This window comes from Theropithecus gelada, chromosome 14 (assembly GCF_003255815.1).
Source record: "Theropithecus gelada isolate Dixy chromosome 14, Tgel_1.0, whole genome shotgun sequence".
Taxonomy (NCBI): Eukaryota; Metazoa; Chordata; class Mammalia; order Primates; family Cercopithecidae; genus Theropithecus; species Theropithecus gelada.
The window spans coordinates 83004506-83022631 of NC_037682.1; the positions used below are offsets into that span (position 1 = coordinate 83004506).

General features: G+C 34.6%; 1 pseudogene; it reads right to left on the reverse strand.

The window, feature by feature from the left end:
- Window positions 1-14398: 14398 nt before the first annotated feature.
- Window positions 14399-17842, reverse strand: LOC112605943 (annotated as a pseudogene).
- Between the last annotated feature and the right edge of the window lie 284 nt (window positions 17843-18126).

The following is an 18126-nucleotide window of genomic DNA, read 5'->3' on the forward strand; positions in this document are numbered from 1 at the left end:
GGCGCCACTGCACTCCAGCCTGGGTGACAGAGCAAGACTCCATCTCAAAAAAAAAACTAAAAATAAAAAAAAATTAAAAAAAAGGAGTGGGGGCAAAATAAAGCCCACCTCATAGTTTGGTGTATATATATATATATATATATATATATATATATATATATTAAAGGAAGTTGTGCATATAAACGTGTGTAATGCCTGGCACAGAAATAGCATTTCTGACTAACTCTCACTCTATCCTATATAAAAGCTCTTGGAATACTTGAAGAAGGATGCGATGTTACCGTATTTCTTCTAATCTTTAAATTTCTCAGGTTCTTCAATTATCGCCAATATAACATGGTTCCTAGATTTCACATTATTCTCTATGCATTCCAGAGTGATGATGAAATTATACAAATGTGAAGCCCAGAGCAGAACATAGTACTCCAAACATGGTATGACTAAAACAGATCATAGTGGGACTCTTTGTTCCCTTTGCTGAACTGCAAAATGCTATAAATTCATACTTAATTTGCATTTATATTTTACCACTAGTATCACATTGAAATCCCAAGATTTCTATCAATTTTAAGCCTTACTTGTTCAACTTATATAACTGATTTTTTCACTTAAATGCAGTATTACTACTTATGTAACTTATTTACTTCATTTAAACCATCATCTCAGCACCTTAAAGTTATTTTTGATTTTTTTATTTCAACATAAAAAAGTGAGTTTCATCTTTTTGTCTTGCTTTCTTATATTTATAAAATATAATGACATTAATATTGGCCATTCAATTTTCTGTTATAGGCATCTCAAATGTGCCACTCCCAGCATTTCCCCTAGAACTTCTCCTTTTGTGTACTCTCTAAACGAGGGGTTCCCAACCCACAGGCCACGGACCAATATTAGGAACCAGGCCATACAGCAGGAGGTGAGCAGCGGGCAAAGGAGCAAAGCTTCATTTGTATTTACAGCCTTTCCCCTTCACTTGTGTTATTATGTGATCTCTCTACCTCCTGTCAGATCAGCAGTGACATGAGATTCTCATAGGAGTGCAAACCCTACTGTGAATTGTGCATGCAAGGGATCTAGGTTGCGTGTTCCTTATGAATCTAATGCCTAAAAATCTATCACTGTCTCCCATCAGCCCCAGATGGGACCATCTACATCTAGTTGCAGGTAAACAAGTTCAGGGCTCCCACTGATTCTACATTATGGTGAGTTGTATAATATTTTCATTATATTTTACCATGAATAATAATACAAATATAGTGCACAATAATGTAATATGCTTGAATCATCCTGAAATCATACACTTGCTCCGTCTATGGAAAAACTGTCTTCCACAAAACTGGTCCCTGGTGCCAAAATGGTTGGGGACTGCTGCTCTAAACTGTTGCAAGTACCTCTATATTTAGCATCTTCATTATTCCACATGTTCCCATACTTGCTCAAAATATATTCTAAGGTTATTAGCAAATGTCTCATTGAAATCAAGGTGCACATCACTCATTGAATAAATCATTATATTATTAGATGTAAAAAATAAAGGACATGAGATTTATATGAAACACTCTCTTATTAATCAACCTATATACTGTCACCTGGAGTTCACAAATGTTTAACAATTTGTTTGTTGCTTTTTTTTTTCTTTCTTTCTTTTTTTTTTTTTTGAAACAGGATCTCTGTCACCCAGGCTGGAGTGTAGTGGTGCAATCACGGCTCAATGCAGCCTTGACCCCCTGAGCTAAGGCAATCCTTCTGCCTCAGCCTCCCAAGTAGCTGGGGCACAGGTGAGCTTTTCCATGTCCAGCTAATTTTTTAACTTTTTTTTTTTTGTAGAGATGGGGTCTCATTGTTTTGTCCAGGCTGGTTTCAAACTCATTTACTTAAGCATTTCTCCCACTTTGGCCTCCTCAAGTGCTGAAAATGGGCATGAACCACTGTTCCTGGCCAATGTTTATCAATTAATTACCTTTTTAAAGATACATCATAGAGTGTTTGCCAGGGATCAATATTAGGTTTAAAGCTTGGTGTCTAGGTTGTCTATTTACTAGTGGTCAAACCTTGGATTTGTCACTTTACCTCTCCATAGATCTTTTTCAAATGAGAATAAATAGCCTTATATGTTTTGAGGGAACCAAAATTGTTTATTATGTAAATGATATAGAGGAGTGTATACAATAAATATCTAATATATGTTAGCTAATACTATGTTTGAGAAATGGAGCTATAAATAGAATTTATTTTTTCTTTATACTCTAATGTATTATAATAATTATAAACCATTTTTATAGAGCAAAGACAACTTTTAAAAATTAAGATGTAGCAAACACAAGAACACAGTGACAGTAAATTAAATAAATTAAAATACATATAAAAACTTCACAACATAAAAGACAGTATAAATTGAATTTGCATCCAATTAAAAGATCAATAGACACTTCACTGATCAATTTTTGCTGAAAAGAAGAACTTGCACAAAACTATAAATTGGAAAATAAATTTAGAGCATAATTTGTGGAAGCGTTTGAATGTCAGGAGTTGTATGTTGTACCTGATGGAATTAGGGAATGAGCATATGTTTTGAACCCGAGAATACATTTGTGAGACGAATATTCATGTCAGGACACAAGAGCAGGGATGTCACATCACATGTTGCAGCAGCCCACATGAGAGTAACTCACGTCTATAATGAAAGTGTCAGTAATGAAAATTAGAGATCAACCTTCAGAGATATTTAAACTCAGACTCTATATCTTTTCACATAAGTATAGCAGAGTAAGGGAGTCTAAACAAATAATACTTTTTAAACATTTATTAAGGAGTTTTCTAAGTGTCTTGCTAAGTTCTTTACATTGTTTGATACTTTAATCTTTATGAAACCTCTTTGATAGGGGTTATCTTCTTCGTGTTACTTAAAAGGAAACAGAGTTCTGTGTTTTGGATGTGGTTTGTCACCTCCAAGACTCAAGTTGAAACTTGGTTTACAGTGCACAAATGTTGGAAGCTGGGGCATAGCAGGAGATGTCTGGTCATGGCATTGGGTCCCTCATGAATAGATCTATGCTGTGTCTCTTGAGTTCTTATTCTCATGGGAATGGATTAGTTGCCATGAGAGTGGATTGTTATAAAGTGTGCCCAGTTTGTAGTGTGTGTTTCTTTGCATACATTTGCTCACCTTTCTGCTTCTCTGTCATGTTGTGCTGCAGTATGGGCCTTCATCAGAAGTTGAGCAGATGCCAATACCATGCTCTTGGACTTTCCAGTCCCCAGAATCATAAACCAAGTAAGTTTCTTTTCTTTATAAGTTACCCAGTCTTGGGTATTCTGTTATAGCAACACAAAATGGACCAAAAAACAGACCCTTTGACAAATTTAGTATGTTGCTCTAGACTATGCAGCTAATAAGTGATGGAACTCAGAGGTAGCCCTGGACAATATGAATTAGGAGTCTAGGAACTGTGCTTGATAAATTACTCAGCGTATACCACTTCTTGACCCTGAGGAACCAGGTCTAGTGGCTAAATGAATCCAACAAAGAAGGGCATCACAGGTGCTGCTTTGAGTAGGATAGTATAAATTTGTTTTGCACATCTTGATTTTAAGATTTCAGTGTGCATCAAACCAGAATTTCCAATTTAGCAAATAAAAATACATGATATCCAATTTAATTTGAATTTCAGATAAACAATGAGTTTTTAGTATAAGTATGTCCTGTGCAATATTTATCAAATGTTTATATTTAACAGTCCTGTATTTATTTCTGGCAACCCTAGTTCAAAGTGAATATGTCTGATTGGTAGTTGAGAAATTAGCTCCAATGGTTTTAAGAATAACAAGGATTAGAACTATAAAGTTAGGTCTTGTTAGTTACTAAATTGCACATGGTATAAAGGTCTTGTTGCCTGCCAGGTGCTGTGCTAGGTGCTGCAAAGAGGTGACAGTTGAAATCGATAGATAGATAGATAGATAGATAGATAGATAGATAGACAGATAGATAGATAGATAGATAGATAGATAGATAGAATCCATGAATCAAAACATATAGCAAAAGCAAAGCAAGAAAGCAAATAGAGAAATACTGATTTTCAAAAACATTTTTAATGGGTAAGAAATGGCCACAAAATCAGAGGAAGAAAAGATATAAGGCTTGAAGCACAGGCAGAGTTGATATTCCATAAAATCTAGTGAGCATGTTGGCAGAGCCAAGTGCCTCATAATATTGATGAGGATAAGGCCCAAGAGAAGGTCATTATATTTGGAATTTATCTACTAAGGCAGATGGTTGCCTGAAGATAGTGACTCATTGTGCTGCTATGAACAAAATCTTGCAACATTAAATACATTTACAACCGTAAGCACATTTTTTTCTCTCCATAAATAAAACAATTATGAGATACTGGCTCTGATTATATGACTATGAAGGAACAGATCTGTAGAAAGTCAAGGACGAAGATCAGTGATTTAAAAATAATTGCACTAGGAGCAAATATTTAAATTAGTGTGTTTCTGTTTGGTTTAATGCAGATGGACAGACAGAAAAACTAATGAAAGTTGATGAAGACATAGTGACTACAGAGTAAAGAAACCTAAAACTTATCTATATTAGTTTTCTATTATTGCATAACATATATTTAACATATATTTTATATAATATATATAACAAAATAACAAATAAAGAGGCTTAAAATAATTTCTATTTATAGCAATTTTAACTTTAACTTCTCTAACTTTAAATCCTTGAATGCAGGGGATTTGTCTAATAGAACACTCTGGTAAGACTCAACTGGAATCCTCATATGAGTATTGGTAATATTTATCGGGAAAGGGAAGGGGATTTACCCTTTCTTTAGAAAAATCATTATGCTATCATCAGAGATATTTTTAAACTATATCAGTATACCATATAGGTTAAGTTAATTTCAATATTATTGTGTCATGAGAATTTTATCTTAAGTACAATAATAGCTGCCATGGCTCACCAGATAATAATACCTGAGATGTTCCCTGGCCACAAAGAATGAAATAAGATGATATGAAGTGTCCACTTATTTGTGGTCTCCAATTTAAATTAGAGAAGGCAGGAAATAGTTTAAGAAAAGTAATTGTTACTATTTTGGGTTAGAGGAAAAATAACACAGTCTTAGTACTTTACAGGATTGGTTTTGATATAAGTTCAGATCTTTGTAAATATGTTTGCTTTTCTTTACAGGAGATGGTTTTAAAAGTTTAAGAAAATCCATACATAACTAGAATTTATAAGACAGATGTTAGTAATTAAAGTACTGCAAAATTATTTGTTTAAAGAATGAGTTCCAAAAAATCATTAAAAATTCTAATCCTCAATCTATGCTAAGTGTAAAATACTAATCACTGTTCTTATTGATAAGTAATCATTATTTATCACATATGATTTACCAGATATGGGGCTGAAAATATGTGGGGTGTGTGTGTGTGTGTGTGTGTGTGTGTGTGTGAGAGAGAGAGAGAGAGACTGAGAGAGAGAGAGAGAGAACTGTCATATCTATCTTATGAGATCAGTGTTGTTAACATTCTCATTTTACAGTTGATGGAACTAGAGCTAAGAATAATTTAAATAACTTTCTCAAGTAGAGTCATGTGCCACTTAATGAGGGGGATATGTTCTGAGAAATGTCCTATTAGGTGATTTTGTCATTGTGCAAACATCACAGAATGCACTTACACAAACCTAGATAATATAGCCTACTACACACCTAGGCTATATGGTATAGCCTATGGCTCCTAGGCTACAGAACTGTTCAGCATGTTACTGTACTGAATACTGGAGGTAATTGTAACACAGTAGTATCTGTGTATCTAAGCATAACTAAACATGGAAAAGGTATAGTACAAAAACATTATTATAATTTCATAATACCACCATTATATATGTGGTCCACTGTTGGCCAAATATTGCTATGTGGCCTGTACAGAGCTAGTAAACTATGTTTACTATTCCATGAATGTGCACAGCTGGTAAATAGTGGAATTAATTTAAAGTCTACATATGATTTCTGTTCAAAATTTTGTAGCATTCCATCCTTTGTATAGCAAATGGTGCCCTTTCATGATTATTGTTTTTAGCAATTCATAGCTCAGAAAAGAGAGTTAAAAATATAATATATGTATATGTATATATACTCACATTATTCATAGATGTGTATATTTTTGCATTTCTATATTTTGCATACTTCTCATATAAGACATTCTGTACTTATTTCAGGGTACTGAAAGTAGGTCTGCTCTACACTAATTAGTCTACTGGGAGCATACATTAGCAATGTTGTTCAGAAGTTGATAAAAAGAAAACAGATATATGTGAGCAGTATATAATTTTCTACATAGATGTCATAAGTAATATTATTAATAAAATGATCTTTGTTTAAAAGAATGAATATATGGATTCACTGTTCAACTCACTTCAGCATTCATTGAGCACTTCCCACACACAAGACAATGTATTTGTCCCTGTGGAGGTCTGCTGCCTTCAATGAAGCTAAAAATCTAATGGGAAGTCAAAAACACTTACAAATTATTTTGTGTACTTGGAAAAAGTACAATAGTTCTCTGAAGAAACAGCAGTGAACTCCAGCTGAGTTTAGTGGGGAAGGCATGGCAAAAATGATGATATATCATCTAGGTCTTAGAGGATTTCAGCAATCATGAAGAACATTCGCAGTAGTAGAATGAATTTTTTTTCAAATTCCCAGTAGATTTTTTTTTTCAAAAACACAGAATTAAGTATAGGGCATTCATAGAATAATAAATAATTTGGGTTTTTTTGTATATATGAAAGTCTGAGAGAGATGATAAAACTAAATGAATCAGATGAGTCAAAGTTGGGGAGAGTATCAAAAATATCAGCTTGGCATGATTATATGTTCCTAAGAGTAAGGGGAATACAGTAAACCATTTTCTCAGTGGGAAAGTAAGGTAATCAGAGACTTATGTTTTACAAACTTACATCCAGATATGAAGTTAAAAAAAAAAAAACTTGAGGTAAATCGAATTTAGAAATGGGATTGAATAGGCAGAAGGCTATTGAAAAGACTCATTTTAGTTATTTATATGATTCATATTATCTATTTTTTAAATTTACAAATGAGGAGGTAGCATCCCAGAGAATCTTAAGGTGCATGGTTAGTATTGGGTGAGAGTCAAACAAGTTCTAACCTTCTAGTTCTGCTTGATGATTATATTGATATTTCTCTCTCTTCAAATCTTTATTTTGAGCAATTTCAAAGGTGTCTGGTATCTGGATAACTTAACAGCTATGTTTAAAGGTAGACATAATGTTGTTGTGGTATTACACTAAAGGTTCAGAAATATTCAGATTTGGTCTTACCACTCACAGTTTCTCCATGCAAGTTTCCTCAAGTAGAGAGTTAATAACTTTCTCCCTAAGGCAAGTAAGTGTGACCAAGCAAGAAAAAAGTGACTGCATTATTAATAGTTAAACTGGCAGTCAATAGTCCCCTATGTAGAGATTTCTAATTGAGGAATTAAAAATGTAACTTGGAGCTCAGCAGGGCTTCCTATTCCTCCAGCTCACCATCTCACATCCTCCTCATGAATTGCAGATCAAGTCTTAAGTATATCCAACCAATTGCAAGAAAGGAGATGGTAGAAGTAAAGGAAAAGCTGTTGCCTTGAACTGCTTACCTCTTGGGAAATGCGAGAGCCCTGCATTTGGTCAACATTTAAGTCACAATAACATCATCCATTACCTGTTTGGCCCTATTAATGTCTTGAGCTTCAAGCAATCACATTGACAGTATCTCTTTCTCTAGAAATAAAAGTATAGAGAGTGGGGAAAGGGCAGAATTTATGGGAGAAGGAATGATTGCCACTTTCTTCTACTTTGGTCATAGGAATATACTGAAACTAACTGTATTAGTCAGGGTTCCCAAGAGATCCAATAAGTGTATATTTTTGTGTGTGTGTGTGTGTGTGTGTATATACACACGTATATATGTATATATACACACACACATATACTCTGTATACATGTTTATGTGTGTATATCTCTATATATGTACACCTATATGTGTGTACAGATGTGTGTGTGTGTATATATATATTGTTTAACAATGGGTATACATTCTGAAAAATGTATAATTAAGTAATTTTATTGTATAGACATCATAGAATGCACTTACAAAACCTAGATGGTATAGCCTACTATACATCAGGACTATATGGTATAGTCTATTACTCCTAAGCTACAAACAGGTACAGTATGTCACTGTACTGAATACTGTAGTCCACTGTCACACAATGGTAAGTATTTGTGCATCTGAACATATCCAAACATAGAAAAGGTAGAGTAAAAATATGGTACTATAATCTGGTGGGACCACCATCATATATGCAGCTCATCACTGACTGAAAGTTATTATGAAGCACATCACTATATGTGTGAATATAAACAACTTTCAGTATATGTGTGTATATATAGATATATAACTTTCATTATAAAAACAATTGTGTGTGTGTGTGTGTGTGTGTGTATATATATATATATATATATATATGTAGAGAGAGAGAGAGAGAGAGAGAGAGAGAGAGAGAGAGATTTGTTATAAGACATTGCCTAATGCAATTGTGAAGGCTGAGAATTTCCAAGATCTGTAAGCTGGAGATCCAAGAGAAAGTAGTTCCCATATGAATTCAAGCTTGAGGCCCAAGATGAGCCAATTTTTCAGTTTGAATCAGAAGGCAGGGAAAGACCATTGTTCTAGCTCAAAGTAGTCAAGCAGAAGTAATTCCTTCTTATTTAGCCTATTTGTTTTATTCAGATGTTCAACTGATTGGATGAGGTCCACACTCATTAGGGAGGGCAATCTACTTTACTCAATCCATTCAAATGTTAAGCTCATCATAAACACCCTCACAGAAACACTTAGAATAAAGTTTGACCAAGTATCTGGGCATTCTATGGCCTAATCAAGTTGACACAGAAAATTAACCATCTAAACTTCTTTTTTGTTGTTGTTGTGGTTGTTGACTTAAGCTAGACATCTGGGAGTCCTTATAGACTGATTCCTCTCCCTCACTCTGAAGTTAAATCTGTTGCTTGCATCATTGAATTTATTATTTTCAAATATCTCTTGAATTCAGTATACGCAGTCACCACCATTGCCATTGGAAAGGAAATCAACCTTTATTTTCACCCTTCTGTATGTTAGAAACAATGTTCTTGAAGTTCCAATTTTATTGACAGCTTGATTTTTTTTTCCCTGATACAAAACTCAAGAGACAACTATACTAGACACAGAAGGAAATAATGATTTTTATACTTTCTGAATTAAGTTCATTAATTCAATTGTTTGTGAAATTTTAATAGTCAATTTTTATCCTTCTTTATCTTTAAAATATAGTGGTTTCAGACATGTTCAAGCAACAGAGCACTTAGAGAAATAACATTCTGTAAGTGGAATATTATGACATGTATTAGACTTAATGCTATTTAACTCTAAAATAAGAGATAGAATATATTTGAGTTTAAATGAATATAGAATATATTTGAGTTTAAATGAATATCTTCGTGTGACAGATTCTAATGTAGGTAAGCAGGAGCATGTGTCAAATATTTAACAAAAATGTATTATTGGGAACATTTTATCAATTAAAACATTTCAAAGTTATCATTTGTTAAATTTGGAACATGACCATTCTTAGATTGGAGATATTGGAAAAGCTTAGTGTCACCTGCATCCTTCAGAACACATCATGAGATACTTTTTTGTACTACATCCCATGTGTATATTAAATGTAAGTGAAAGGGAAAATGTGCCATCTAGAATTAATTTCTTAATTCTATTATAAATCACGACTTAATCCTTTCAATTGCCTAGTTTCTGAAATCAACAGCCATTTCCTAAAGATCATTCATGTGTTATTACATTAGTTAGTTGAGAAAATAGAAGCAGATAACACTTCACTGGATAGTGGCAGAGAAACTGACCTGTGAAATTTCATTCCAGAGCTACTGCACTCAGTCAAAAATAGCTTAGACTAAGTGATTCTCAAATGCACCGGTCTATGTTGGGTATTTCCCTTTATATTGCATAATGCCTTAACCCATTTGAGATGCATCCAAGCAGAGTCAAAGGAAAACTTGAAGTTTTCAAGCCAAGTGTCACTGAAATAAGATAGGAAATGCATCTGCTGATCCATCTTACTCTACTACTGCATTACTACTAGCCAGCCTTACACACCTCACAGTCATAAGGAATTACTGTGATTTTGGTACAAAATTTTAAAATTTCAAACAAAATTTTAAAGTTCAGCTCCACTTCACCATTTTTCTAAATTTCAGTTCTACTTTACTATTTCTTATTATGAACATTTATTAATATTCCAAAACTCCAAAACATTGCTTAAGCAGGATAAAATGAAAGAATTTCTGGATGCAAGACTCACCTGAATAGAGCATTTAAGAGAGGTAGACTTAAATACAATAGTTTCTTCACCAAGTTACAGTGATCTTTATACCCAAACTAAAGGTTCTTACATTTTCCTTCAGAAACAATGATCTCTTTATTTTACTTGCATACTTCATAAAGACGCAAGATATATGCATATTTCAGAAGCATAATAGTGACATAGCAACAAATACAGGCTTTGGAAACTCAATTACTTCATTTACAGGTGAGAAAACTATAACTTATAAAGTCAAATAATATACCTACAGTGATCCTATTGCTTAGTTAGTGTTGGAACTAGAATAAAATCCAACTCACCTTAAGTCCATTTTAGTTTTCAAGGAGAACTCAATTAAGTCAATGATCTTAAAGTATGGTCTCCAGATGAGCAGCATGAGTGTCACCTGAAAATATGTTGGAAATGCAAATTCTAAAGCCCACCCCAGAAACGCCTGGGGTGGTGATGGTTCCTGATAATTTATTTTAAGCCCTTCAAATTATTCCAACATAAGCTAAAGTTGAAAACTCCTGAAACAGTCTCCAGATTCTGTGAAAGTATAAATACACACACACACACACATATGTAAAGTTGTCAAATGCAAAATATTGATTTTCATAGTTTATATTGGGTTTATATGATTATTATATTCTTGACAAATAAGGGAGAAAATGTAGTAAGGCTAAGTGGCTCACCAAAGATCATTTAAAATTAATTTAATCACAGTGGGTAGGACTAGATCATGTTATCTGGTTAATTATGCTCAATAAACATGTTTCCTTCTTCTCCATAGACAATGATAATATAAACAGAATGGTTAAAGGATTTAAGAAGTGTTTGGGAAATAAAATCAACAGGAGTGACTGACTGATGAGTTGAGAAAAGTGAAAGAGATGATGTCAGCGATGGGAAGACTGAGTAGCTTGGGGATGGAGATGAAGGAACTTTTAGTTTTTTGAACTTTGTTGTTTGGGGACGGAGCGTATCTCAAACTTAAGAGTTTCTTGACAGATATACAGAGCATACCTTCCAGTCAGCCCTCAGAAATGTCAGTCTCCCTTCCATTGTCCTAATTTCTGCTCTCATTGCCTCTCATTGGTCTGGACTAGCTTTCTCGCTAGTGTTCCTGCCTCCAGTTTTTATCCTGTGAGATGTGGCCTATATATAATTTCAGATTAGCTTTTCTGACACATAAACCTAATCACATCACCATCCCCCTCTGAAAATTCTTCCATCACATCCCTCCCCTAGCAGGCAAATTTTTCAGACTACATGTGAAACGCTCTACTGTTTGGACGTTTTTCATCTCCTGGCCATATCTCTTTCAACAATGTGAATTGTCTATTCTATGAAAATGATTGTAACTCAAATATAATTTTTTCCTTAAATAAAGCCTATAGAGGAAGACAATGACTGGGATCAGTAATCGCTGTTGAAAATCAAAAGCTCAATAGGTGATAATGAAGAGGAGAGAAACAGAATCTTAGATCCTGGGATGGATATTCACATCAAGGGTCATCATTTTCAGGTGTCAATGTGTCTGCTGATGTTGGGTGGTGCTGCCTAAACCCTACTGGGTGATTCTACTCCTTATTTCGTGTTTTTAAAATTAATTATTAAAAAAATTTCAACTTTTATTTTAGATTCAGAGGGTACATATGCAGGTTTGTTGCATGGATATACTGTGTGATGCTGAGGTTTGGGATTCAGATGACCCCATAGCCCAAGTAGTGACCACAATACACGAAAGGCAGTTTTTCAGCCCACATACCTTTTCTTTCTTCCCACATCCAGTAGTCCTTCAGTGTCTATTTTTATCATCTTTATGTCCAAGTGTACTCAATACCTAGCTCCCATTTATAAGTGAGAACATGCAGTATTTGGTTTTCTGTTACTGCGTTATTTCACTTGAGATAATGGCCTCCACCTGCATCCATGCTGCTGCAAAAGACATGATTCCACTTTTATGGCTGCATAGTATTATATGGTGTATATATACCATTTTAAATCCAATCTACCATTGACACACACCTAGGTTGATTCTATGTCTTTGCTACCCTGAATAGTGCATCTGAGTACATGTTGTCTTTTTGGTAGACTAAATTATTTTCCTTTGTATATATATATCTATTAATGGGATTGCTGGGTCGAATGGTGGCTCCATTTTCAGTATTTTGAGAAATCTTCAAGTAGCTTTCTAAAGTGGCTGAACTAATTTGCATTCCCACCAAAAATAAATAAGCATTTCCTTTTCTCTGCAGCCTCGCCAGCATCTGTTGTTTTATGACTTTTTAGTAAGAGTCATTCTGATTGGTGTGAGATGACATCCCACTGTGGTTTTTATTTGCATTTCCCTGATGATTAGTGATTATGAGGATTTTTCATGTATTTCTTGGCTGCTTGTATGTCTTCTTTTGAGAAGTATCTATTTATGTCCTTTACCCACTTTTTTTAAAGAGGTAATTTGTTTCATACTAACAGAATTGGTTAAGTTCCTTATAGATTCTGGATATTAGACCTTTGCCAGATGTATTGTTTGCAAATATTATCTCCCACTCTGTAGGCTGGCTGTTTACTCTGTTGATTTTTTTTTTTTTTTTTTTTTTTTTTTTTTGCTTTGCAGAAGCTCTTCAGTTTACTTAGGTCCCACTTGTCGATTTTGTTTTTGTGGCAATTGTTTTTGGGAACTTAGCCGTAACTTCTTAGGAATTCTTGATATTTGCCAAGGCTAATGTAAAGAAGGGTATTTTCTTGGTTTTCTTCCAGAATTTTATAGTTTGAAATCTTACATTTAAATATTTAATTCATCTCTAATTAATTTTTGTTAACCATGAAAGGTAAGGGTCTAGTTTTATCCTTTTGCATTAGCCAGTTATCCCAGCACAATTGATTGAATATGGAATTCTTACCCCATTGCTTAATTTTGTCAACTTTGTCAAAGATAAGATGGTTGAAGGTATGTGGCTTTATGTCTGGGTTCTCTATTTTGTTCCATTGGTATATGCAAATGTTTTTGTACCAGTACCATGCTGTGTTGTTTACTGTAGCCTTCTAGTATAATCTGAAGTCAGGTAATGTGATGCCTCCCCTGGCTTTGTTTTTGTTTTGTTTTGTTTTGTTTTGTTTTTGTTTTTTTGCTTAGGATTGTTTTGGCTATTTGAGCTATTGTTTTTGTTCTATAGGAATTTTAGAAAAGTTTTTTTTTTTTTTTTTTCCCTAATTCACTGAAGAATGATGTTGATAGTTTGATAGAAATAGCATTTAATCTGTAAATTGCTTTTGGATGTTTGGATGTATGGCCATTTTAGCAATTTTGATTCTTCTCATCTATGTGTATGGGTGCTTCTTTTATTTTCCAGGATTAGATACAATAATAGTTTGATTCTAAAATAAAAGTTATTGTAGGTAAGACCATGACATTTCCTAACATTTGATTTTAATACATTGTGGTAATTTTCTAAAACAACTCTGAGGAACACATATTTACATTAGGCAGAGTATTTGTCAAAAAATCTGGCATCAGATATATATATATGTGTGTGTGTGTGTGTGTATGTGCGTGTGGTATGTGGCGTGTATATACGTGTGTGTGTGTGTATGTATCTCAAGATTATATGAACTAAGAAACAGGTTGTATATCTTAACAGCAGTACTAAAGTGCAGAGTTTCAGGTTTGGATTTATAAATGATTTTCAACGTGTGGGGTTTGGAAAAGGAGCAGACATTATCTTGTTTTCAAAACCTGAAGGTATTCTCAGGACTGATATCATAATCATAACTGCCACAGAGGGAAAAGGGAAACTTTTCCCACTTTAATTGTTCATCTGTGTCAGAAAGTCCAGTATCCCTGAGATAGGAACCACTCTAGTAAGGTAGTAAACAGGTTTCTCCTAAAGGAAGATTGCTTGTTGCTGAATTATGCCTACTGCCCTGATCATCAGGTATATACCTTGCGTCTTCAAACCTAATGCTTGGCAGCACCAAGATATTTCAGTAATGGTTCATCATAAACCCAACATTCTCCATCTTTATGAAATAACCTTGTCTCCCACTGAATTTCCTTCTCTTTCCTTTCTTGGGATTCTGCTCTTTTATTCAAACCTGTGCTTTGCTTCAGTTGCTGATTTTTAAGTTGAAAGTGACATCCTTCCAAAGGCTGCGGGATTCATATTTGTTCCGATCTTCTAGCTTCCTCACTTTCTTCTTGATTACAGGCAACTTCTTGGTATCTACAAAGGATGTATTTTCCCCTGTTGCATATTTTGCATACATCACACTATTCCATTCCCCTTCGTTGAGCAAAAAGACTTCTTGTCATTAGGAGAAAAAAAATCTCAGCAGTAATTTTGGGCTTCTTGGCCGCATAGAAGGGTTTAGTGTAGAAGATGATATTTGCACTCTAGCCTGTTTGGAACAATTAATATAACATTCTCCTCTTAATTCCACCCAGGGTACTGTGAGGATAGATCTTCCATAGTCACTGGGGAATGTGAGAACATAATGTTCATCATAGTCTAGACATGAGACACAGCCCTGCCCTATGTTGTGCACCTCAATTGACATCTGAAGGAATTTTAATTTGGTCCAGACATAAACATTGAATTTTATATTCTTGTTAAAATACTCAGCATAAAAGGCTGAAATGGGTGGATGATGGGAAACTTGCTCAGCCATGAATGTTACACTGTTTTTGGAATCCCAGGGAACTGGTCCTTCTGAAACTAGTTTTGTGTTCTCTTCAGTATCATTTGGTAGTGTCCAGTGACATTGAAAAATCTCGCCCAAAATGGGATAGTATGGCTTTTTGTCAACTGATCCTTTCCTTCTTGCATGAAAGGCAGAGAGGTACCATTTCACAACCAGAACTATGAAATTCTTGTGATCCTTCTAGTCATTAATGGACACAAACAGGTCCCAGTCTGCATACATTTCTAAAAGAGATCTTCTTTCAAGAATAAACCTTGGAAGAACTAACTTAGTAAGATCCATCGCAAGCCTAACCTGTGAAAAGAGATGCATGATAATGCTTTTGTGCTCCTCCATGGACCCTGCCTCCACATCATCATCTCTACTATCATATGAATTGAAAACGTCAGCATCACTTGTTCCACCGGACATGGAAGAATTAAGTGATTCTGTGGTATCTGGACATTTTAGACTATTTCCTGAGCTGTTGCTGATGTGATTACTTACAAATCTTGATTGAACAATTAAAGTTTTTTGATGACAAGCTTCAAAACTGCAAAGAAGATGAACAGAGAAAGAAATTGGAAACTCAAAGAAACAACAAATAGCATGGTAGAATCAATTAAACACTGCATTGTGTTGCTGCAGATTGCTAAAGATGAGAGTAATGCAGAGAAGCATGCAGATTGAATGATAAGTACTATTAATCCTGTAGATGCAATCTATCAACCTAGTCCTTTGGAACCTGTGATCAGCACAATGCCTTCCCAGATTGTATTACTTCCAGAACTTGTTGTGTAAGTCAAGACAGCAGTGTCCATCTTCCCTACCAGTAGGACCTGTGTTGGCTACCTTGGGACAGCATCAGACTGCTACACCAAATAGTACAGGCAGTGGCCATTCACCACTGAGTAGCACTCTAACTTCTCCAAGCGACGTGAACTTGTCTCCAAATACAGTCCCAGAGTTCTCTTACTCCAGCAGTGAAAATGAATTTTATGATGCCAATGAATTCCATCAAACTGTCTCATCCCCAAAGTGCTGGATAGATTCTTCTGGATCTGCCTCAGTCCTGACACACAGGAGCTTGGATGTTTCTTCTTAAATTTGTATCTTTATCAGTGGAATTATGTAGTTCTCCTTGTATCAATCTTTAACCTCCTTAGTTAGCTGTATTTCTAAGTACTTCATTTTTTTCTCTCTATTGTAAATAGGGCTGTGTTATTCATTTGGCTGTTAGCTAGAATATTATTGGTATATAGCAATTCAACTGATTTTGTACACTGGCTTTTTATCCTGAAACTTTGCTGAATGTGTTTGTTAGTTCTAGAACTGTTTTTGCAGAGTTTTTAGGATTTTCTAGATATACTACAGAATCATATCATCAGTGAAAAGAGATAGTTTGACTTATCATATTTGGATGTCTCTTATTTATCTTGCCTGATTGTTATGGAGACCTAGACAGCCACAAAATAATAGTAAAAGGCTTCAAGACTCCACGGATAGTGTTAGACAGCATCGAGGCAGAATCCTAACGAATAAGTCCTGGACTTAAATTTGACACTCAACCAATTAGACCTGATACTACTTTTCTTCCACCTATTGTATGGAATCAGTCTACCTCAGCTATGGTACAAATTTTGGTGAGCTTACCAATCTTTTTTTAGTTGTAAGATTGACAACAAAAGCTTGCCAATGTCCTCAACCATTTATTTCAGAAGACACAAACCACACAGTGCTTATATTAGAAATCATGCCCAGGAAATGATTTCTGAAAAATAATATTTTGATCAGATACATGTAATCAGATGATATGCAGAGCTGGCATGACTGGATCACAGAAGGCTGGAACAGTTGCAGAGGAAGTTAAATCAAAGTAAAATAATCAATTGTTTATGTTAGTGTTGAATGGAAGTAACAGTATTAGAATTAAAGTTTTTCTCTTCATATTATATACAGATTGAGCAGTGGCTGACCGATAGTCTTAACCAATGATTCAATTAATTGGGGATATTTATTCACACATTTTCAACTAAAACTTGTTGAATATCTCTCATATATCAGAGGCAGTGTAGGCAGTAAGATACAGAGATAATTAAGACCTAGTCATCTCTGTTTCGAGAACATGAATTTCTAGGGAAAAAATCAGATAGATTACAGTTCAAGGTGACATGTGTGAAAGTGAAGAACTGTACAAATTCTGTGTGGGCACACACCAGAGGGGAAATTAACTGCATGAAGTCAGAAAAGGGTTCACAGAGAAGGCAGCATTTTAACCCAGCCCTATATAAATTGGCTTAGTGAAAGATAAAGGGAGGTAGAGTTGAAGAGAATGGCAAAGGAGGAAAATAATAGATGTTCTAGTCTTAGAGAATAGCACGTACAAAAGCGTAGGGTGAGATAATTATAGGTTTTTTGGTGATAAATAGTTTTCAAATACAAATATAACTTGCCTTTCAGTTGAAATTGGAACTATAGGTGACTTGTTTTATCTTTTTATTTTCCCCTCTCTTTTTTAATATTGACATGAACAACCTACACAGTATGAATAGCCTTACAAATCAGGCTCTAATCTACTTATGCAAACCTATGTCTCTCCTTATCTGTTCTGAAATTACAGAGACACAGGCTCAAGTTGCATTTCTCAAGCATAAATGACTCTGTACCTCTCCTTTTCTGGGCTCATGATGAGGAGAGAGGCTCTTTTATACCCTAATGCCATTGTTCTATTACTGATCTGGCTTCCCTCTTTGCATCAGTTGATAACCTCTTGCTACTCCAACAACATATCTCTTGAAGTCTACTTATTCCTACTACTAGGTAAAATAACTGTCTCCTATGAATGTAGATTTTTTGTAATATTGGTTGCCCAATGAATTTCTTGGCACACATAAAAAAATCAATTGACTATAAATATATTGGTTTATTTCTATAAAACATTTCATAAATGAAAACGTTGCTACCCATGTCTATTCTAATTTCAGTACCACAGTTGGGTTACTCTAG